The sequence below is a fragment of the Pteronotus mesoamericanus genome, unplaced genomic scaffold, assembly GCF_021234165.1.
Source record: "Pteronotus mesoamericanus isolate MK-2021 breed Mesoamerican mustached bat unplaced genomic scaffold, CSHL_Meso_final contig_169, whole genome shotgun sequence".
NCBI lineage: Eukaryota > Metazoa > Chordata > Mammalia > Chiroptera > Mormoopidae > Pteronotus > Pteronotus mesoamericanus.
In genome coordinates this window covers 5,941,495-5,965,872 of record NW_026555068.1, presented here as the reverse complement: position 1 = coordinate 5,965,872, position 24,378 = coordinate 5,941,495, and positions in this window count along the sequence as shown.

Here is a 24,378-nt window from a genome sequence, read left to right as displayed (position 1 = left end):
GTAAACGCAAGATCTCCAGTCCAGGTGTCTTCATATGGATAAGGAGTTAGGGAGGAAGACAGGCTTGGGGAAGAAAATGACACATTTAGTGTCAGGGTAAAGATTCAGAGGTTCAGATACAGATCCAAGGAATGACAAGAAATCGACATTGAACAAACACTTAGTATATGCCAGACCTCACTCTCTGTGTTTTCTGTAATTTACCTCATTTAAGTTTTATTACAACACCTCAAAGGAACATCATGATCTCCATTTTACAGATAAGAAAAATGCAACCTGATTAAAATGTGACTACTCTAAAATCAGACTAGTAAGTATTAAGAGGCAGGATTTGAATCCAGCCCTACTCAGCTCTGCAGACCGTGCTATTTCCCTTCTGAAAGTTAATTAAGTTGTGCAAAAAAACAAGAGAAGATGGAAGCTCTAATATCCCACTTCAGTGCCTACAATTATCCAGACAATTTATAAACAATTCCCACACTTCACCTCCAAGTTCGGATCAATGGCTATTTTCTATGGCTTTTCTTGCAGTGGTTCATTTACCCATCAGTTCCCTACGGACTTGGAATGCCTGTGTGATGATGATATTTGGGGTTTTCTGTAACCTTGGGCTCCAATTGGAACAGAGGAAGCGTGCAGACAACAGTGGGATGAGAAAGAGGAAACAGGGCCTTGCGAGAGCATCCTGCAGGGAGAGCAGAACACAGCCTTGGCCTGGCAGGACGGTCAGGATCTTGCAGACGGCTTTGCATTCTTGGCATCTGTGCAGTGTCTGCCCTCAGTGCCAGTGGCCATGGCAAATGGCAAGGTGACCTGCGTGTTGCTTGGAGCTGATCCTTCAGGAGGCAGAAACCTAGACTTGATGGGAAACAGATGCTTGGCATACGCATGGCTTGCGCTTATCAGCCTGCGAAGGGACAAAAGAACTGATTCCGATTATATCTGGTTGCTAGTTATGATTCTTCTTAAATGTTTTTCCTCTTCAGATTGAAAAGTTAATACTTTAAAAATCGACAACTGCCTGTCCTCTTTCTCTTCCTTTTCTACTTATTCCTCCCTTCTCCCTTCCCCTTCCCCTGCTTCTCCTCCTTTTCTTCCTTTTCCTCCCTTTCATCTTCTTCCTCTCCTTCCTCCTCCTTCCTCCTTTCTTGTTATTCCTCCTTCTCCACTTCTCCATTTTTTTTTTTATTTCACTCTATTCTACTAACTGGATCAGTGCAATAGATTCTAGATCTGTAAATTCTAAGCACTTTGCCCAAACTTTCTGACTTGTTCTTTTTTGGGGCACATGAGAAAGGAGAATGCAGGTTCCTGTCGGGAGCTGGCCTTCCCAGGCTGCAGAGGCTGACCATGGGAGCAGCTGAACTAAATGGTATGTAAACCAGAAGGACAGGGACTGTAGCCCAACGAAGTGGAATGGGGAGGCCTTCAGAGCTTAGATGTATCTCGCCAGTAAGGAGAAACTGCAGGGAGACAGTGAAAATAAAGAAAGACAGTAAAGCAGCAGGAGACTAGGAAATGAGCTTTCTCATCCCCTGGAGAATATGAGAAGGGTTTAATGTCATGAAAAAGTGTCAGCCAGACATTGGGAGGTCACTCTCTGCTTCATAGATTCTCGAGGGCGGCAACTGCAGGACCTCCCCTAGGCACGTTGAGAGGGCTTCCTGCCCAGTAATAACACTTAGGGCGCATCAGGCGACCAGCAAGCCTGAGGATGGAGGGTGCTATTATCCCAGTGGCAGAATAGGGGCGAGAGAGAGCTAAGTCACATGGGGTTCCTGAGAGCTGGGAAGCTGAAGACTGATGCAACTCCCTCTCTGGGCTTCTCATTCTCATCTGGAAAGGACTGCGCTATCTGGGGAGATGAGGGAGGTAAATGGGTTTCATTGCCGAATTTAACTAGGAATTATCAGTTTCTATTTGCAGCCTATTCTTTTGGCATTTTGGGTGGCATTTTCTGTTCATTATGCTTCTTAATATTTCATCATGGTAAGAGTGATTGTCCATAGTTCAGATATTCTCAAGAGTGCAGAGATAGGCATGAGGAATGCTCCTTGGCAATGGCCCATGAAAACAATCACCTAGAGAAATTCATGCCACATAGTTACTGATTCAGACATTATACACTCCTTGAATGTTTAAGGAGGAAGAGAAGAGAAAGATGTTTTTTGCTTAAACGAATCCTCTCGTATAAAACGCACCCCTTCTTTTATGTAAGTTCCATACCAGTTCAGTGGGATTAGGTATATAAGAAGAGAATTTCTAAAGATCAATGTTGCTAGACTGGCTCATTATTATTTACCACCTTACACCAGATGTTCACTCTGCAGACAACATTTAAGATCCAGGAACAATTGGAAGTAAAGTTTCTCCCTGGAAGCTACATGTTGTTAATCCTTTGTCATTGAAAATTATATGCCAAGCACATTATGTCCTCAGCCACCCATAAAAGATGTGGTATGTTTCTAAAACAATATTTTTTTCTACATCAGGCCAGGTTGCAAAATACAGGTTGCTCTATGCTACTACCTTCATTAATGTTCTTTCAGTCTCATAGTTTTTTGTTTGTGAGGATATATTTGACAAGTTCCCCCTCACATACTGTAGAATCTCATCACCTGAATGGCTGGACCTCTTGCCTGGGTTGACGGCCCTTGTCAGATTATGGGTCCAGACTGAACGCTGAGCTGTTGGAAAAGAAACGTGAGTGCCTCTGATGATGTGGAATAGAGGCCCATGCCCTCTCTGTGCTCAGCCAGGTGGCTATGCTTTTTATGTGTTTCTCTCTGAGCTCCGCTTCCTCCAGCATTCTCCCAGCCACGCCTCCCACAGACACACCTCCTACATGAATGGCACCAACTAGAGCTGTGCTTGTCTTAGCTCATAATTACCTCATACTTACCTCATCTCTTATTTCTCCCCATAAGTTTCTCAGTCCTAACGTCTGTCTTCCCAAGGCTCAATTCATCAATCTAGCTTGCTCTCCCTGCTTCTTTCCCGCACTTCATATTTTTACCATCAGTAGTTAGCTAATTATTAATAAAGGAAAGGGCAGCAAAGGGAATTAGACATTGAGCTTAATAAACTGGTGAGCATAAGCCTACTTGTTTCACCAGGAGCTACAGCTTCACACCCCAGAGGGTCATAGCATTGCTCCATCAAGGAGATTTAACACTCCCCCTTCCCTACTTCCTGCACCAGATTGTCAGGAAGTATGGAGGGAGGTGCTTGAGCAAAGTGGTCTATCAGTCTAACTAGGGAGTAGACCTACCAAACGCCCATAAAAGCTTGGAAAGTTGATTGGTTCTTTTGAAAAAGCACCTGGTCTGGCCAAAACCCAAGCTAATATAATCCCAGGGGTACAACAATGTTCTCTCTCTCTCTCTCTCTCTCTCTCTCTCTCTCACTTGTGACCCACATTCACCCCATGTGTTTGCCCACTCTCTCTCCTGGGAATACACAATCTTATGTGTCTAGCAGCTCCTGGGGCCCATGGCAGATAGCATGGACTCCAAAAGACTGAGCTTTGATGTGAAGCAGAAACCCTGGACACTGGCTTTTGCTTTGGTCTTGCTGAGGACAAGGGTGGACTTTTTCCATGGCAGGATGGAGGGAGAGGAGACATTGGACACTTGGGGGCAGCTTCTATTTCTACCCAAATAAATTTTGCCACACCACAATCTTCCATGCATGGGTTCTTGGAATGCTTTCCTCGTGATCCCATGGAAGAGCCCCACCTATAACATGTCTGGACTCTTCTCTTTTTCTTCTCTTTCAAAATGTTCTTTTTGCATTACTTTCCTATTACCATAACAAATCATTAATTTAGCTTAAAACAACACAAATACATTATTTTACAGCTTTGTAGGTTAGAAGCCCAGCACAACTTTCATGGGACTAAAATCACAATGCCAGCAGGGCTGAGTACCTTTCTGGATGCTTCAAGGAAGGTTCTGCTTCCTTGACTTTTGTATCCTCCAGAGACCACCCTCATCCCGTGGCTCATGCTGCCTTCCTGCATCTGCAAAGCCAGCAATGGCAAGCTGAGCCTTTCTCATGCCACGGCATTCTTAGCTTGCTTGGTCATCTTGTCTTCTCCTCTACCTCCATCCTTTACTTTTAAGACCTGTGTGATTTCACTGGGTCCAACTAAATAATCCAGGATAATTTTCCCAGCACAATTTTCTTATCTTAATGACATCTGCAAACTGCCTTTTCTCATGTAAACTAACAACATATGCACAAGTGCCAGGGGTTCAGATGTAAACATTTTGGGGGTGCCTGTCCTTATTGTGAATATCACACCACTTTTGGCCCCATTCCCATAGAATTTTTATGTGCCTAACAATAATTTAATATATTAATTCATGATCAAGAGTGAATGGATTTATATCTCCCCACAACACACACACACACACACACACACACAAACACACACACACATTGTGTTTAGCTGTTGCCTTCAGTCCTTAGCCCTAGGTAGCTCATCATGTAGAAGTCTGAGGTATCATGGTGGACCCCAGGGAGGTGCCATTTCTGTTTGGGGTAAACAGAATGTTCTAGCCCTTCAAATAGCAACATATTGACATTTGCTAGTTCTGCCTGAAGTCAGATCTGCATCCCACAAGACCTTTATCACAGCATGTAGCTTTGGGATCCAGAGTGAGCACCGCAGACTAGGCTGAGCAGCATCATTGGGAACCAAGTCATGTTATTTGCCTGTTCTAAGTGCCGGCCACAGGAAGTCATTAGAGCAAAGGAGTTTTTCCATACGACCTTAATTTATAAGCAAAAATAAATGCTTCTACACTTTGCTCCTCCTCTGGTAGGTTAAGTTCCCTGAGGGTAAAGGAAAGGAGATATTATTGATCTTGCTACATTTAAGAAAGAGATTCATGTGCATGTACATACACATGCTCATTCATGCACACTTTCACATCTGTGAATATGCACATGCCAAGGGAGTGACACAGCAGTGAGCACAAGTCACTCAAATGACAAATTTAGGACCAGCTTCTCCTTTTCTATCACCAGGGCCATGGAAAGAGCATGCTCAGCCCAAGAAACAACAGGGAGACCTTTGAAGGAGGTTTACAGGCAAGGTCAGGCTATTGATTGTTGCATGATGAGAAAATGAAGAAGGATGTGGCACATTTGGCAATATTGATCCAACCTATTAGCAACAGTGGCAGGTCACTCCATCCTCCCCAAATCCTGTCTAAATTCTGAGCAAGAATGGTGTGTGTAAGTGTATGCGTGTGTAACAGAGAGACAGGGCAAGAGAAAGAAAAAGAACTAGTGAGAGAGGAGTATTTCGAATGGGGTAGACCATAGCATTGACCAGCTTTAAACCAGCAAAACAGGCAGTTCAGTGTAGCCCTGCCAAGAAATGGAAGTCATAAAGTTTTGAGAACTTTAATTGAAGAATAAGCAATAGTCTAAATGAACAGCATGGAGAGACAGAACAAACTTTCAGGGACATAAATACTGGCCTTCACATTTAGATTTCAGGAGCCTTTTGAAGGTCTCTGTTCTTTCCTCCAACAAGTTCCACACATGAAAGCTCAGCATTAGAGACGTATTTTGGGAAAGGGAGGGGACTCTGTTTCTGCAGAAAGGTCCCATTTTAGAAAAGAAATATATGCCTTGGATGAGAAACATAATTGCTCTAAGGTATTAATGTCATCAGAGCTGATTTTTAATGACGGGGCCATGGCTGGAAGTAGAGATTTTGGAGAACAAGAAATAAAATAGATAGTAAAGATCCCAGAGAGAATGATAAACAAAAAAGTGATACTGAGAAAGAAAAAAATAGAATATATAAGCCTAGCCAGGAGGATAGATTAGAATAAAGGTTTTGTAATAAAGACCAGGGTTGGTGTCTTTGTTCTACCTCCTGCAGGCTATGCCCAATAACAAGTGCCTTATGCTCTCTGAGATATTGCCGTGCCACTTTTCATCCTAAAAATAAGCAACAGAGCTCTGGGTTGTTGTGAAGATTAGCGTTAATGTTTATAAGGTAGAGTGCCTGGTGCCTAGCAGGGGCCAAGTAGCTGGCTATTCCTTTCTTGGAGGGGAGGTACCTAGAGCGATATCTTTTCTCAGCATTTGTGCACTCTGGGCACTCTGAAAACCAAGTGAGGAGACTGGGAGAGTTAATGCTGAGTGCAGGGTGCTCTGCATGATGGAAAGTGTCACACAGTCCCCTTTGATCTCAGTTCCTCTCCCAAGGACCCTCTAGAGATGACAGGAAGATTCTGACCCCATTTCTAAGAAGAGCCATGAGCCAAGACAAGAAATTACTCTAGGTATTCTCCTCTCTTTCTCCTGAATTATTCATTTCTCCCCGTCCACTGGATCCTTCCTGTCATCACGGAAACATGCTGTTATTTATCCACCTCAAAAATATTTCTCCTGACCCTTGTTTTCCCCCCTACTTTCTTTCCCATTGTTATGCTCCTCTTTGCAGCAAAACTCCTAGAAAGAATTGTTTATCTTGCTGTCAGAAATCTCTTTCATCTTGTTCTCCCTGAGAGCCATTCCTATGAGGTGTTTGTCCCCACCACTCCATTGAATGGCTCTTGACAAGGGCACCAATATCTTCCACGTTGATAAATCTAAGGGTCAGTTCTCATCCCCTATCTTAATTGACACATCAACTACGTTGGACACAGTTGATCCCACCCTCTCCCTTGAGAGACGTTCTTTTCTTGGCTTTCAGGATTCCATACTTTCTGCTGTCCTACCTACTCAAGTCTATTTCTTTGCAGCGTCCTTTTCTAGCCCTTCCTCTTCTCCTGAACCTTTTAATGACGGGGAGCCCTGAGCTCAGTTCTCTGCCCTCTGTTTCTCACTATCTAGTCTCACTCCTTAAAAATCCTACCGAGCCTCAGGCTTTATACATTATCTGTGCTGGTGATTCTCCACTTCCTCTCACACCCCAGATCCTCCCTCCATCAGCTTCTGCTCTGCTCTGTGTCCCAGGAAGCGGACCCCTGCAGACTACATTCCCCAGGCCTGCTTGCAGACTGGCTCCTGACTCTGGCTGACAGGAGGTAACTGCAGGAGGTGGAGTTTTCCATGGCTCTGTCTCTCACTGGGTTTCAGACACGCTCTAAAAATGGTAATGGCTTTCCATCTTTGCTGCTCCCTTGATGGCCGCCACTCCTTGTAAAAACCCCTTTAATCCTGCCAACATCTCAATAAACATCTCCTTTATTAAATTCTTTCCAGTGAAATCCTTTAAATGTGTCACTGTTTCCTGCAGGAGCTTTCCTGATAACACCATCTAGAATCTGAGGACTCATGAACCTGTATCCCAGCTCAGGCCTCTCTCCTAAACTCCAGGTCCGTATAGCACATGGTGGACTCCAAAGTTTAATTCGGATGTCTCATAGTTACTTCAAATTTAACATGTCCCCATGTGAGCACCTAATATTGACCCCAAACCTGCTGATTTTATTGCCTTCCTCATCTCAGCTGAGACAATACCATCCTTTAAGATGTTCATCCGCTAGTCCCTAGAGTCATCTTTGGCTCCTCTCTTTCTCTTGCATCCTACATCAAATCTATCTAGAAAATTCCTTGGTTCCCCTTAAAATAAATATGGAAGCTGACCAATTTTCTCCCCACCCCCATTACTCCTGCCTCAGCTCAAGCCACCTTTCTCTTTCCCCTGGACACTGTGATAACTTCTCAAACTGGGTTTCCTAGCTTCTGCTCTCGCCTCTTTGCATGGCAGCCAGGAGTAATCCTTTTAAAACGTAAGTTCAGGTTGTGTGACTCCTCTGCTCAAGATTCTGCAATAGCTCCCCATTTCCCACCAAGGGAGAGCTGAGTCCCTACGACAGCCTAAGAGGCCCGTCATAACCTGCTTGCCCATTGTTCTCTGACACCGTTCCAGTCACCCCGGCCATGCTGGCCACTCGTTATTCTTCAAATATCCCAGGGAGGCTCTGATTTTAAGGCTGTTTCACTGCCCAGGTACTCTGCCTCGTTATTTTCTCCTCTGATATCTGCTTGATTAATTCCTTCACTTCCTTCACATTTTTTTAAGTCAAATATTACCTTTTCAGTGACTCTGAGGCTATCCTAACCACCATGTTACAATTGCCAAGCAGCTCCTCCTATATATCCAATGTCTCTTCATCACATATTTTCCTCCTCAAAAGACTTATACTTCTTAACAAACCATATAATGTTTGTTTTTCTTAGGTTTGTTTCTGTATGTATTTTTCAAATTGTAATTTTCATAATTTTTAATAAAAGCTTGTATTATTTTTAAATGTATTTATTGTTTATCATCTGTATCCTGTGCAAGTGTTAAAACTCTTTGAGGACAGAAACCTTTGCCTGTTTTAGTCATTAAAACAGTGCTAGGGGTGTAAAAGATGCTCTACAGATATTTTTTTAAATAAATGAAAGATAAATGAACTAGGAAAGTTTACTCAGTGCAGATCTGCCACTTGGAGCCCCATCTTCTCCTCCCACCATTGTGTTCCTTTAGGTGCACAATAGTCTCAGATGTGATTTAATCTTCACTATCTCTTCTATGCACGATATAGTCTCCCATAGCAGAGCAACATGGTTAAGAAGGAGAATCTGGAAGCAGACTAAAAGAGTTTAGACTCCAGCCCTACTGCTCACTTGTTTTGTGATTAGCTGAGTTCCTTAACCTCTCTAAGACTCATGTTGGTCATCCATAAAATGAAGTACCTGTGTTAGGGCCTAGGGTTATCAAGAGGGATAGGTCAGAAATATGAAACATAAAAGCCATGAAATCATGGCCACACAGCTGTGTTTCAGAGTATAGCTTTCTTTTGTTTGGTGAATAATCCCAATTTCTCTCCAAAAAAATAGTTACTGAGTAAATGCTATGAAGTGCACAGAGGAGCAATGTTGCAAGTGTAGAAGTAGGAATTCAAACCTGTGCACATTTCCAGGTTTCAAAAGAGGAAGTCATCGTATTTAAACCTGCAGATCACACCACTTCCCTGATACTTGACCCTTGGAAATTATTTCTGGGATCAGCATCTATCTTCAAAATAGTGTAAAGACTTCATAAAGCCCTGTTCTTAGCAGTTATCCATTTATTCTCTTCCAAGCCATGGGAAATAGAAGCAGTTTTTTACATTTTAAGACAATTCTTCCTATATCCTGAGACATTCTGAACCTACAGCAGAGTTTTAAGTTAAGCAATTCATCTTCAAGAGCATCTATAGTGGACTTTGGTCAGCTATTCTAAAATGTGGATTTATGGCTTTATGTCAAACTCTAGGTATCCATTGGTTCGGCAGTTCTGATACGTGCCATTCGCATGTGGGCTCATGCTGGTCACTTCAGAACTTGGCTTTGCCTTGAACTCAGGTCAAGTGATGGAGCCCTAACTAGTGGAGTCTCTTACAAGTGTCTCTGCTCTGAATCCTGCTCCCTTAGGATTCCAAACGCTGGCTGGGCTGTTTTCCAAATAAGGAGTCCACACTGAACCACTGACACCATCTTTTCCTGAGAGCCCTGTGAAGTATCCTCACATCCAGCACCTTGGACATACCAGATAACAGTACCATTCTGGATCACTCGTCATGACCTTTGACACTCAGACTGATATCCAGAACCAAGTCCAAGCACAAGAATTTCCTTTTACCCTCTTTCCTACTCATATTCAGTAGACCCACCCAGAGTAGATTATGGAAAAAATAGATGAGCAGCCACTCATCATGCCAATCTAAAAAGGACATTAAAATATCACTGCAATAAATAGAAACTGTGATGCCAATTAACTCAGGTTTCCACAGGGACTTATTAGATAGCTGGTGAAATGCTAATTTGTCCTGACTTCCAGAGTGTGCTCAAAGGTAAATTAAAATTAAAAGTTATAAATTACATAGTTATATGTTGCAAGTGCATATCTAAGATAAATCAGATGATGGTCCTATAAAATTGGCATTCCAAGTCTAAATTACAAATTAGAATGATGCATATTATAATCCTGTTTGCTAAGCTGCCTTCACAGCATAAAGTTGACTTCAAACAGTAGAAGTCAATTATTTGATAAATCTTTTCTTAATATTTATTAATAGGAATATTCATAGACTAAGCTTCCACAGAAATATATCACCAAATAAATGTCTTAGTATAAAATGCTGAATAAATGTTCAAAGAAAATCAATTTGGAGATCCATGAAATTATTTTGCCATTTTCATTGTCCATAAGTTTGTGTGGTGTTATTTTTACCATGCCCCGTGGGTAAGAAGTGTTTTCCAAGTTGAAGCCCAAATCTTCCGGCTGTATTAGTTAAAAATATCAAATGCTGGCCCCAGACTAGCTCTACTAAATCAGAAGGAAAATACTAGGAACCTATATTTTAATAAGTAACCACAAGTTATTCTTATGCAGACTCCTAATCTCAATAACTAAAATTAATCTCAATAACAAAATTAATAACTAAAGAGCTATTAAAGGAGCAGGAAGAGAAATGAAAGAATGAGAATGAATGAATGAATGAATGAATGAATGAACGAACGATAGAACCTGAAACGTCACTCTTCTTTCTGGTGGAAAGGTTTAAATAGCATTCTTTCTCTCCAAGGTGAGTCATTCCTCCCCCTTTTCCTTCCCCCTGCAGTTACAGTGGGCCTCATTCTGGGGTTTGGAGGTTACTGACCAGGGGTGGTGACAGTTCTCATCAAGCAGCCAATGGACTCTCATTTATCTCTCCTGGTAATTAATTCTAATACAGCTTCATTTAATACAAAGGAGAGAAAGCCTTTGGGGCACGGTTTTACACGATATTGCAAAGCCTAATTGAAATTCTTTACCTTATTTTGAAAACAACCTTCCCCAAAGAATTTAGAATTATTTAAAAGTGATAAAAAGGCAGTTTAGCGCTAGCTTTTGGCTGTGGAATGTTTTGAAGATGTGTCCATACCTATAGAAGCATTTTTAATTTCCTAGCAATCTTTTTTTTTTTTTTAATTAATTTATTTACTTTTTAAATACATTTGTTTCTGCCTTCCCCCCACCTCTTTCCCTTGCCCCCTCCCACCTTCCCTCCCTCAGCTCTTCCCCTTTGGTTTTGTCCATGAGTCCTTGCTATATGTTCCTTGACTTTCCCCTTCCCTTCCCTTTCCCTGCCCCCCCTTCCCTCTTGTCTCTGTTGATTTCTTTTCCTTTCAGTGTTGCTGGTCATATTTTCCTTGCTTCTTTGCATTGTTGGTTAGGTTCCGCTTATAGGTGAGATCATATGGTATTTGTCTTTCGCCCCCTGGCTTATTTCGCTTAGCATGATGCTCTCCAGTTCCATCCATGCTGTCGCAAAGTTTAGTACTTCTTTTTTCTTTCTGCTGCGTAGTATTCCATTGTGTATATGTACCATAATTTTTTGATCCAGTCATCTACTGATGGGCATTTAGGTTGCTTCCAACACTTGGCTATTGTAAATTGTGCTGCTATGAACATTGGGGTGCATAGGTTCTTTTGTATTGGCGTTTTGGTGTTCTCAGGGTATAGTCCCAGCAGGGGAATCGCTGGATCAAAAGGCAGTTCCATTTTCAGCTTTCTGAGGAAATTCCACACTGCTTTCCATAGTGGCTGCACCAGTCTGCATTCCCACCAACAGTGGACTAGAGTTCCCTTTTCTCCACAGCTTCGCCAGCACCTGTTGTTTGTGGATCTGTTTATGATGGCCATTCTGACCGGTGTGAGGTGATACCTCATGGTGGTTTTGATCTGCATTTCTCTGATGGCTAGTGATGCAGAGCATCCTTTCAAATGCCTCTGGGCCCTCTGTATCTCCTCCTTAGAAAAGCATCTGCCCAGGTCCTTCGCCCATTTTTTGATTGGATCATTTGTCTTCTTGGAGTAAAGTCGAGTGAGTTCTTTGTATATCTTGGAGATCAAACCTCTATCTGATGTATCATTAGCAAATATATTTTCCCAAATGGTTGGCTCCCTTTTCATTTTGCTGATGTTTTCTTTAGCCGTGCAGAAGCTTCTTATTTTGATGAGGTCCCACTTGTTTATTCTTTCCTTTATGTCCCTTGCTTTAGGAGACATATCAGTGAAAAAATTGCTGCATGGGATATCTGAGAGTTTCCTGCCAATGTTCTCCTCTAGGACTTTGATGGTGTTGTGACTTATATTTAAGTCTTTTATCCATCTTGAGTTTATTTTTGTGTATGGTGTCAGCTGATGATCCAATTTCAATTTTTTGCATGTAGCCATCCAGCTCTCCCAACACCATTTGTTGAAGAGGCTGTTATTGCCCCATTTTATGCTTCTGCCCCCTTTGTCAAATATTAGATGTCCATAGAGACCTGGGCTTATTTCTGGGCTTTCTATTCTGTTCCACTGGTCTATGGGTCTGTTCTTGTGCCAGTACCAGATTGTTTTGAGTATAGTGGCTTTGTAGTAGAGTTTGATGTCCGGTATTGTGATCCCTCCTACTTTGTGTTTCTTTCTCAAAATTGCTGCGGCTATTCGAGGTCATTTATGGTTCCATATAAATTTTTGAAATGTCTGTTCTATTTCTGTGAAATACGTCATTGGTATCTTAATAGGGATTGCGTTGAATCTATAAATTGCTTTTGGTAGTATGGACATTTTAAGGATATTAATTCTTCCAATCCATGTGCACGGTATATGCTTCCATTTATTTGTGTCTTCCTTAATTTCTTTTTTCAATGTTGCATAGTTTTCTGCATACAGGTCTTTTGTGTCTTTGGTTAAATTTATCCCTAGGTACTTTATCTTTTTTCGTGCTATATCGAATGGTATATTTTTCCTGATTTCTTCTTCTTCTATTGCATTGCTGGTGTACAGAAACACCTTTGATTTCTGAATGTTGACTTTGTATCCTGCTGTTTTGCCAAATTCACTTATTAGGTTGAGGAGTTTTTTGGTAGAGTCTACAGGGTTCTCTATGTACACTATCATGTCATCTGCAAACAATGATAGTTTTACTTCCTCCTTTCCTATTTGGATGCCTTTTATCTCTTTCTCTTGTCTGACCGCTGTGGCTAGGACTTCCAATACGATGTTGAAAAGAAGCGGTGAGAGCGGACATCCTTGTCGTGTTCCCGATCTTAGTGGGAAAGCTTTCAGTTTTTGCCCGTTGAGTATGATATTGGCTGTAGGTTTTTCATATATGGCCTTTATTACGTTGAGGAATGCCCCATTGATTCCCATTTTGCTGAGTGTTTTGATCATAAATGGGTGCTGTACCTTGTCAAATGCTTTTTCTGCATCTATCGAGATGATCATGTGGTTTTTGTCTTTTCTTTGATTTATGTGGTGTATCACGTTTACTGATTTGCGTATATTGAACCATCCCTGCATCCCTGGGATGAATCCCACTTGATTGTGATGGATAATCTTTTGAATGTATTGCTGGATGTGGTTTGCCAATATTTTGTTGAGGATTTTAGCATCCATGTTCATCAGCGAAATTGGCCTGTAGTTTTCTTTCTTTGTAGGGTCTTTATCTGGTTTTGGGATCAGGGTGATGCTGGCCTCATAGAAGGAGTCTGGCAGTCTTCCCTCCTCTTGGATTTTTTGGAATAGTCTGAGAAGGACAGGGGTTAGCTCTTCCTTAAATGTTTTGTAAAATTCTCCTGGGAAACCGTCTGGCCCTGGGCTTTTGTGTGCTGGGAGTTTCTTGATGACTGCTTCAATTTCCCCAACTGTTATCGGTCTGTTCAAGCTTTCTGTTTCTTCCTCCTTCAGTGTTGGAAGATTATACTTTTCTAAAAATTTGTCCATTTCATCAAGGTTTTCAAATTTCTTGGCATATAATTGTTCATAATAGTTTCTGATGATCATTTGTATTTCTGTGGTATCAGTTGTTATTTCTCCTCTTTCATTTCTGATATTATTAATTTGGGTCCTCTCCCTTTTTTTCTTGATGAGTCTGCTTAAAGGTTTGTCCACTTTATGAATCTTTTCAAAGAACCAGCTTCTGGATTGGTTGATCCTCTGAATTGTTCTTTTTGTCTCTATGTCATTCAGTTCTGCTCTAATCTTGACTATTTCCTTCCTTCTACTTGCTCTGGGATTTATTTGTTGTTGTTTCTCCAGTTCTTCAAGTTGTAGTGTTAGGTCTTTTCTTTGAAATGTTTCTATCTTTTTAAGGTAAGCCTGTATTGCTATGAACTTCCCTCTCAGGACTGCCTTTGCTGTGTCCCATAGGTTTTGGACAGTTGTCTGTTCATTTTCATTTGTTTCCAGAAATTTTTTGATTTCTTCTCTTATCTCATTATTGACCCATTCATTGTTTAATAGTGTACTGTTCAGTCTCCATGAGTTTCCAAGTTTTTGAAGTTTCTCTTTGAGTTTGATTTCGAGTTTCAAGGCCTTGTGGTCTGAGAAAAAGTTTGGTATTATTTCAATTTTCCTGAATTTACTGAGGCTTGCTTTGTGTCCTATCATGTGGTCTATCTTTGAAAAACTGCCATGAGCATTTGAAAAGAATGTGTATTTTTCTTCTTTGGGATGTAAGGTTCTATATATGTCAGTTAAGTCTCTTTGATTCAGTGTTTCATTCAGCGCCACGATATGTTTATTAATGTTTTGTTTGGAAGATCTGTCCATTTTTGACAGTGGGGTGTTGAAATCCCCTACTATCAGTGTGTTGCTGTCTATATCTTTTTTGAAGTCATCCAACAATTTCCTTATAAACTTGGGGGCTCCTATATTGGGAGCATATAAGTTTACAATGTTGATGTCTTCTTGATAGATTCTTCCTTTAAGTATGATAAAGTGCCCCTCTGGGTCTCTCTTTATGGCCTTTGCTTTGAAATCTACTTTGTCTGATACAAGTATGGCAACGCCAGCCTTTTTTTCATGTCCATTTGCTTGGAATATTATTTTCCATCCCTTTACTTTCAATCTGTGTAGGTCTTTTGCTCTGAGGTGGGTCTCTTGTAGGCAGCATATGTGTGGGTCATGTTTTCTTATCCATTCAGCTACCCTGTGTCTTTTGATTGGGGCATTTAATCCATTCACATTGAGAGATATTACTGATAGAAACTTACTCATCTTTTCTCTTTGTACTTGTGTTCCTCTCTGTCTCATTCTTTTCCTTCATCTGCTTAAACCAGTCCCCTTAGCATATCTTGGAGTGCTGGTTTGGTAGAGATGTATTCTTTTAGCTTTCTTTTGTCTGGGAAACTCCGTATTTCTCCTTCTATTTTAATGGAGAGCCTAGCTGGGTAGAGCAGCCTTGGCTGTAGGCCCTTGCTTTTCATGGCTTGGAATATTTGTTGCCATTCCCTTCTGGCTTGTAGTGTTTCTGTTGAGAAGTCAGCTCCTAGGCGTATCGGGGCCCCCTTGTATGTTACTTTCTCCTTCTCCCTTGCTGCCTTGAGGATTCTCTCTTTGTCTTTGACATTTGCCATTTTAATGATGATGTGTCTTGGAGTGGACCTCCTTGGGTCCTTCTTGAGTGGGGTCCTCTGTGCCTCCAGGATCCATGAGAGCCTTTCTCTCCTCAAATTAGGGAAATTTTCCATCATTACTTTTTCGAGGAGGTTCTCTATTCCTTGCTCCTCTTCTTCTCCTTCTGGTATCCCTATTATATGGATATTATTACGTTTCAGGTTGTCCTGCATTTCCCTAAATGCTTCTTCATTCTTTTTGAGCCGTTTTTCCATTTCTTGTTCTTTCTGGGAGCTTTTTTCTACCTTGTCCTCCATCTCACTGATTCGATCCTCAGCTTCATCCAGCCTGCTTTGGATTCCTTCTACTGTGTTCTTCAATTCAGAAATGGTATTCTTCATATCCTCTTGTGTCTTCTTGATAGTTTCTATGTCCTTTTCCAGGCTGATATAGTTTGCTGTAAGATCCTGATAGTTTCTCTGCAGTTTCTCATAGTTATCTTTGAGCTGGCTGAGCTCATTGAGCTTCCTTAGAACCATTGTTTTAAATTCCATATCTGAGAGTTCCCTTGCCTCTATTTCATTTAGCTCTCTCTGTGGGGAGTCCCCTTTTCCACTCATTTGGGGGGAACTTCTTTTTCTTCCCATTTTTGTGAGAGTCTGTTAAGTATTTTTGTCCTTTACTTTTCTTTCTGGGCTTGCCTCTGATGATGTCAGTTGTTGACCCTATAGGGCCTTGGGTTGTTTGTTTGAGCCTTTCAGAAGTCTAATGCCTGTGTCTGACTCCTGCTTGGAGCAGCTCTGTGACCCCTTCGGTCAGGGCTGGGCTATTTTTTGGGATCTCTCTGCGCTCTCACGAGAGCTCCTTGAGCGCGTTCCCAGCGCGGCAGGGCCCCCCACCTGCCTGGGCTCGCATGTGTTTGCCCCAGACCAGGGGGCTTATTCGCGACCTCCCGTGCTCATCTGAACTCCCTGGCACGCGAGCTTCGCGGCACTGGTCCGTTTAGGGTCTTCTATTGTGTGTTTTCCCCGCTTTTGGCTCTTTGGGTGCGTTGCTTGCCCTCACCAAATGGGGACTACGGAAATGGGAAGAAATCAGCTCTAGGACTCTCCGGTTAATCCTGTTTCTGGTCTCTCCTCCAGGGACTCTGGGCAGCTCTACTTATTTTGTGGGCTGCTCCGCAATCGCGGCGGGTACGTCAATTTACGCCTGCCCTTGCCCCTCTGTGCAATCCCTCGCAGGCCGTATGGGTGCCAGTCTGTGTGAGGCCTTGCCGGCAGGTGCAAGCGTTCGCCAGCCCGCGTGGGTCACACACACGCTCGCCAACCCTCGCCAGTCACTCGGCGCAAGTGTGCGCGCCTGCTCTGGGTGTTTTGGGGGTTTCTGTTTGCTTTTCGGCTTTTGGCTCTTTGGGGGTGTGGCCTCTTCCCGCGCAATGGAGACTTCGGCAAGGAGAAGGAGTCAGGACTCCCCGGTTCCTCCTCCCGTTCTTTCCCCAGTGCCTCCGTTTCTAGTCTCCCCTTAGGGGCCTCTGGGCAGTTCTGTGACCCCTTCGGCCGAGGATCCAACCCCTGTGCGGACTGCGTTTCAATCGCAGGCAGTCTGGTTCATGCGCGCCCCGCTTCTGCCTCTTTGGGGTCGCGCCTTTCCAGCCCACAATGGAGACTACCGAACGGGGAGGGAGTCGGGACTCCCCGGTTCCTCCTCCCGTTCTTTCCCCAATGCCTCCGTCTCCAGTCTCTCCTCAAGGCTCTCCCAGCCAGTCTGCATTCAGCCCTGCAGCTCACAGGCGTACAAGCTGTGTGCGGAGCACACAAAAGGCAGGTTAATTGATTCCCTTATGCCTGAGCGAGATGGTAGCTGCAGAGTGGGAAGTGCGTTATCACCCGGGCTCCACCGGCCGCAGTCTCAGTTCTCTTCACAAAGTTTTCCTCACCAGTCTTTTCCCAGGCACCAGCCCACCCTGCTGCCGCCTGTACCCAGCGATCAAGGAGGGCGGCTGCCGCTGCAACTTTTGCGTTTGCCCTTTAAATGTCTCTTTGCATCCCCAGCCACCTGTCTCTGGCAGAGAGCGCCCCTAAGCTTTTTGGGGTTGCGTTTTGTCTGTATTTTCTCGGCTTTAGCTGCTGTAGTTTAGGGGTTCCTGTTTATGATTCAGACCCCGTTCTTCTCGGGGGACGCTAACTGGCCGTTTCAATGTCCCTCTGGTGCCAGTGCCCGTGCGCACCCAGACCACCCTCTCGAGCCTCCACCGCAATTCTCACCCGTTGGGATGTGTGAGAGTCGAATCCACTGTCCGCGGCACCAAGGCTCCTCTCCCACTATCGCTCCACTGCTTTCCAGGTGATTACTCCATTATTTAGTTGCAATTCCAGTTTGGTTTTGGGAGGAGGTCAGCGTGACTCCCTTTCACTCCTCCGCCATCTTTTCCTCTCTCCTAGCAATCTTAACATGGGCTAAACAAAATCATGCTAAGTGCTGGGCCTAAAATTACAGGTTTCCATAGAATTAGATCTTCACTAAAATTAGTCGACATTTTGCATGATGCTCACTGTGGACCAGGCACCATCCTGGGCACTCTGGAGGCTCTAGATTCTTTTTATAGGTGTGAAACCTAAAGCACAGGCTAACTAACTCTCCCACAAAGACATAGGGGTGATTAAGCCCTTAACTACTGCACTGCTTCTCCCTCAGAGAGTCACCGCACTCAGTTTCCAAGTGGAGAAAGTGGTGGGGTGCAAGGTCACGTGGTCAGGGAAGAGCTGAGTTGTAGTGACATTGGACTTCCCAGTCCATTTCTCCTACTTGACAGCTGAGCGCCTATCAACAGCCGCCAGAACTCCAGAGGGGGAAGGTGAAGCCTGGAGTTTAATGAGTCTTGCTCCTCCCCCTGCCATGTCCACTGCTCTCCTTTCTTGAACAATTTAGTGGTTCTATTTTTTCAGCTGAGCAAGAAGGGAGAAAGGCCTTTCCTTTAAACTTTTTCTGAATTTCCCAAGGCCTAAGTCAGGACCAATTCTTTGGTTGCTTCTACCTGGCTTAAAACAAATTCTCCCCCCTGGGCTTAGAAAAACTGCCCATGACGTCCTTTGTTTTCTTTGTATTTGGGAAATGCCCTCTAAGTAAGGAACTAGAAAGCTCTCCAGCTGGGACTGCCTAGGTAACTTTCCGTCTATCTGGTTTTACTGGGCCTGCCCTCTTCTCAGGCTGGCCAGCTGCTGACAGCTGCCTTTTGACGCTGAGCACACACACTTGGGAGGGTAGGTTTTCTCCATCGCAGCCCCTTAGGACAAGCCTACCATGTAGGGGCCTGCAAGCCAGAAGACCTACCTTGTAGTCCTCACAGCTCCCAGAAACCTAGCAAACGGGGATGATTTCTCTCCCTGCAATATGTTTGTTCTTTCACTTTTAATTTAGTAGAACGAAATCCCCATACTTCCAGTTGGATTTCACCTTAATATTCTTTGAGCTTTTGCTAAGGCACTCCTACAAGTTTGTCGAGCTTTAATTCCTTACAGCTAGTGGCGATGTCACCACCTAGAGATTCACCAAATATTTTTTTTCATTTCAAGAGAAGCTATCTAACCTATTAACCATAGCTAATTATTAATGTCATAAAAGAATTCCAAACATGTTGAAATCCACGAAGTATTTATTTATTGCTTTAAGTCAAATCTCGTTGCTACAAACTCCAAAGTCCTTCCCATATTCTTCAGTGTAAGTGACTTGCTGGTGAGGAATGTTGCTTTAAAAATAATGAGCTGTCAAATGGAGCTTAGGAATCATTTAGTTATGTAAAAATTTTCACTGCAACAGCTATCCAAATTCAAGAAACACCTCTTTGATATGCAAATACATTTAGTTAATTCCAGCCTTATATTTGCCCTTTTCCAGAGATGAATTCTTATCTTTGTCTCTCCTCACTCTGCACACTTTCTTGAGTAATCTCACCCAGCAATGACCTCGCCATGCACCTGGATGCTGTATAACTTCCAGATGCTGATAACATCCAAATATATATCTTTAATTTAAACATTGTCCTTAGCTTCAAACTCATGTTTAGCTGCCTACTTGAAATCTTTACATGGATGTGCTTTATTCCATTCAAACCTGATTTTCTGCCCAAACCCTTTTACCCTCTTTTATTTTTTATTCTGGTGAAACTACCTAGTCACTCAGTTCAGTTAACCTGAGAATTGTGATGGTCTTTCCCTCTATTTCCATACAACAAAACAATTACTGACTGTTGGCTGCTTTCTGCACATTCACTTTCCCCTATGCCATATCTAGAAAACTGGTAATTTTGTTCAGATCTCCACACACCCTACCCACTTGCTTCTGGGGAAGTGAATCCCACCATATTGTGGAAGCTTGCTTGTGATGTTTGTTTTACTAATATTTGCCTCAAAAATTTCCCTAAATGATTCATCAAGTCTTACCAATGTCCCATGTCTATTTCCCCATCACTGTCTCCACTGTCACTGTCTTAGTTCCAGCTTTCACCGTTTCTGACTTGGATTAGTAGAACACTCTCCCTAACTGGTGCTGCAGCATCTAACCTAAGTCCACAGCAATGCCTCGTCTGGAGTTGCCAGAGTGATTATTTAACCTGAAGAAGAAGAAGGAGGGGGAGGACGAAGTGGAAGAGAAGGAGGAGGAAGAGGGAGTGGAGATAGAAGAGGAAGAGGGAGAGGAAAAAGAGAGAGTGGAGAAGGAAGAGGAGAGAGTGGAGGAGGAGAAAAGGAAGGAGGAGGAGAAGGAGAAAAGGAGGAGAAATCTGCTTGTCTCAGACTCCTGCTCAAAATCTCTTCAGAATTTTTTTCTTTCTTTTTTCAACCACCACTTAATGCAAAATGACTTTATGGTTTACCTTTATTTGAAAAGCATTAAAACATGACGGAATTAGAGAAAGATGAAGAGACCAGAATTGTTCCAGGTAAAGACAAAGGTTGAGACAGAAGCCCAAGAGACCAGAAGGCACTGCAGCCCCTTTGAATGACTCTGGTCCAGCTTGAGTACATCTCTCAATCAGACTGTGTGGTCAGAGACTGAAGCGTTTGGACCCCACAGGATCTTTCAAGGTCAAGATCAAGGCATGTTCTAATCTATATCCTATTTCCAATACTGAAGACTTAGGAGGTGCTTAACACTGTCATCCTTTTCCACCAGCTCCCCATAAGTGGACCAGGCAATGATAAGAAATATGATAGTTATTCACATGTTACTCAATTTTATTCGTGATAGTACCCTAAACTCTTTTCAATAGTAATAGATATTTATTGTTCTATTTTCCTAGTGCCTCAATACCCACCTAGCTCTTCCTTTGAATAGTCACTTCCTCCTGGGACTATCGAATTTTCAACAGAGGTTTCCTTGTTCATATAGAGCCCTCATGCCCTGCCTTCATAATTTCAGTAAACTGTTTCAGAGATGGGACTCTAACTCAAGTTGGGGCAATCAAAGGACTTCCTCGGGAACTTTTAAACTAGAACCCAGAAAGTGAGTCAGTCTCTGTTTAGACATCTAAACCGTATGTCGTAAAGCTTTGAGAGGGAGAGATAAAGATGGAGATGGAGATAGAGATGGAGATGGAGATAGAGATGATGGAGATGGGGATGGAGACAGATGGAAATAGAGAGATTCAATGAGAAACAGAGAGGAGAGAGGAGAGAAATGCCTGTAAGAGTTTAAGTTGTCTTATCTTTTCATTTTCATTTTCTAAAATAAGTTCCCATGGTTAAAAGTCTTTTACTGAAAATTCTGGGTAAAGAATCAATCCCATGGTACTCCATTTTATTTTTCTTTTCTTTTTTTACGCCCTCCTTTTTCCCTGATTAGAGTTGCTCTAAGATCTGGGCATATTCCTGTCCTTATGCTCACAGAGATGCCACAGTTCCTCATAACAAATAAATCTCTTCCTTCTTCCTCTCCAGCTCCTCCTTCTTGCTTAGGTTATCTCTAGTTGACACTTACAATAGCCAAAATGGTTTCAGCTAATGCACCAGTCTCCTCTCACCATTTAACTTCATGGAGCTCATGCCCCAGGCATATGACTCTGTGATTTTGTAGGTCTCTCCAGCTAGACTCATGAAGCTGATTTTTCCTCTCACACCTCTATCCATGCCTTTGCCCCCAATTTCTCTCTAGCTCTTTTCCTGGAATACCCATGTCCCCATTTGTCACTTCATTTCCAAAATCCTTTTTTTCATACGTCGGACTCAAGGCAAGTGCCCCTCACCCATGCTCTCACAGTGCCCTCTGTATAACTCTACCGTCAGTCTTAGGACGCTCTGCAATAAATGCTGTGCTTTGCCACTAACTCGGATGCTCAGGTCTTTTTAGGGCACAGAATTTCATCAATCTCTCTTTCTCCAGCTTCTCACAAGGCATTTATTTGATAAATAGTTCTTGACTGACTAGTTAAAAGAACAACTCAATCAATTGATCAAATAAATGCTACATGGCAACCTGAGTGCATTTTACAACCTAGCAAATTAGCAAAAAAATTTTAAATAAATAAATAGAAGATGGTGAGATTCCTGCAAAATTGGCACACACATATACTGTTGGTGGCATTGCCAATTAGTGTATAGCTTTTGAAAATCAATGTATAATGTACAACAAGCACCATAAAAATGTTCACATCTTCAGTTCAAACATGATGTTTCCAAAGGAAACAATTCTATATATTTAAAAAAGCATGAATATATTTATGGCAGTAATTGATAATAACAACAAAAGAGAAATTTTCTCAAAAATTGTAGTTTATCAAGGAGATAAAATATTAGAGCTATTTAAAACAAGAAATAAAAATTAGATATAAGGAAAATGTTTATTATATATTAAATTACTTTTTATCCTCACCAGAGAATGTTTATTGATTTTAAAGAGAGAGGAAAGCGGGGAGAGAGATCAATGTGAGAGAAAAACATCCATCAGTTACCGCCCCTATGCACTTCCAACCAGGGATTGAAACTGCAACTTTTTTGGCGTATGGTACGACTCTCCAACCCGCTGAGCCTCCTGGTCAGGACTATATTACATTTTAAAAAGCAAAATTACAACAGAGCACATACATGATGACTGTAAATTTTTCAAGCAAAATTTTAAAGCCTGGAAAACTAATAGGCAAAAATGAAATTGTTGAGTGATAGGACTACTGCATTGTAGTCTCTATCAAAATTGTATGTGAATGAAAAAGATGTTATTACAATAACATTTACTAAGCAGGGGGGGAATTTATTTCTGTCCTCTATGCTGTGAGTTCTTTATTGCAATTCCTGCAGTACATTCTTCTGGATAAGGTATGGGTACAACTACCTGAAAAAATTCCTGATACATGGAATTCAGTACATTCAATTGAGGACCATTATATCCACATAGTCACAGTTGGCAAATTTGCATAATGATTTATGGACATTTGCCCTAACAATTGTGCAGGACTCCAAAGCAGCTGTTCACCAGCTCAGCTTTAACTTTGCTAACAAGAGGCAGACAGCTGTGGTTAATGAAAAACAATTGCTAATAGATAATTCTAATTTAGCCTTGAAGTGCATTTCAGTATTGCCAGTACACAGAGTAACTTAAATACAGATCTAGCGCCTTATTCTTGCTTCATCCCCTTTCTCTTCTCAGACTTTACCCTTTTGGGCTGGACACTGCAGGGAGATCATTCCAGAAGGCAAGCTAGGAGCATGCTGCATGAGACAGGGTGGGCTCCTGCCCTAGCTGGTGGCAATAAAATGTAAGCCAAATGACATAGTATAGTTTGGGAAGAGTTAGGTCAGGGAGAACCAGGATCAGAATAGAGCTGTGATAACTCCATCCCTGACTGTCTCTCCTTCACTGCTCCACCAGCCTAAAACATTAAGATCCTCCATTCAGGCCCTGTAGAAAATGCATGTCACCCAAGAACACCAGTAGGAAACCGTAAGTCCCTAGGACAGCTGATGTGCACGACCTGGGGCTGTTACACTCAGCCTATTATCCTTCTTGAATGGGTCACTCTCTTTGGTCCTCAGTTTGCTCCCTCTACAAGAGACAAAGTTTGAGAAGATCACAGAGCTCCCTTCCAGCTTTGTGATTCTCTAAGTACTGGCTGGGATTGGTATCCTTCTAGACAGGCCATCTTTGAGTTAGCTGAAATGAATTTAGAATGTGTTTGTCATTGCTGAAGCCCTCAGTCCTTCCTTCTGGGTTTGAGTGTACATTTGAAAGGACAATGGGGTTCAAATTAGAAACTGGGTAATTGATTAACTGTGCAAATATTTTTAATATACTGCAAGTTTCAGTTCATATAGCACAACTTAATTGAATTTGCCCTAAAGTCCTTCAATTAAAATAGTGCAGAAACTAGCATTTTCAAGACAAATGTGGGACCTCGACCAAACTCCAAGAAAACAAAATGGTAAATTTTTCAAAGGTTAATAACATTTTTCTAATCAAAGCAATAATAGAGATGGAGAGGCTAATTTTCTTTATATGGTGTACAAGAGAATTTTGATAGTTCCATCCCAGGAGAACTCTGAGATTCTCAGAAACTCAGCAGAGAAATGAGCAGTTTGAAACCAGTGGGAGAGCAGACCCACCTTCGGCAGAGACTGGGACTCAGTGCACTTATCTCTCTGCCTTAGCACTGATGTCAAAGGCCTGCGGCTCTCGGGCCATTCACTCCTTGCCAGCCTTCTTGCTTGCTTCTCAGGGTTCCTCGTCCTTTTCCACCATGATATCCTCAATTCCCTGCCTTTTCTTCTTCTTTTTTTCTTTTTTGTATTTTTTTATTACTATTTAGTCCCCTTATATCCTCTCCCCCTCTCAAACTCTGCCTTTTCTTAAACTCCTCCTTCAGACTCGATTAGTCTTTCTCTTCCACCGCTACCCCCGACCTGCCCATACCCTCCTGCCCGCCCCTCCACCATTTCCCTGCCCCTAAAACTCCTTCCTCCTCATCCTTTGAGAGTCAGGCCACCTGATTCAGGAGACAGTTAGGTCCAGGTAAACCTCCT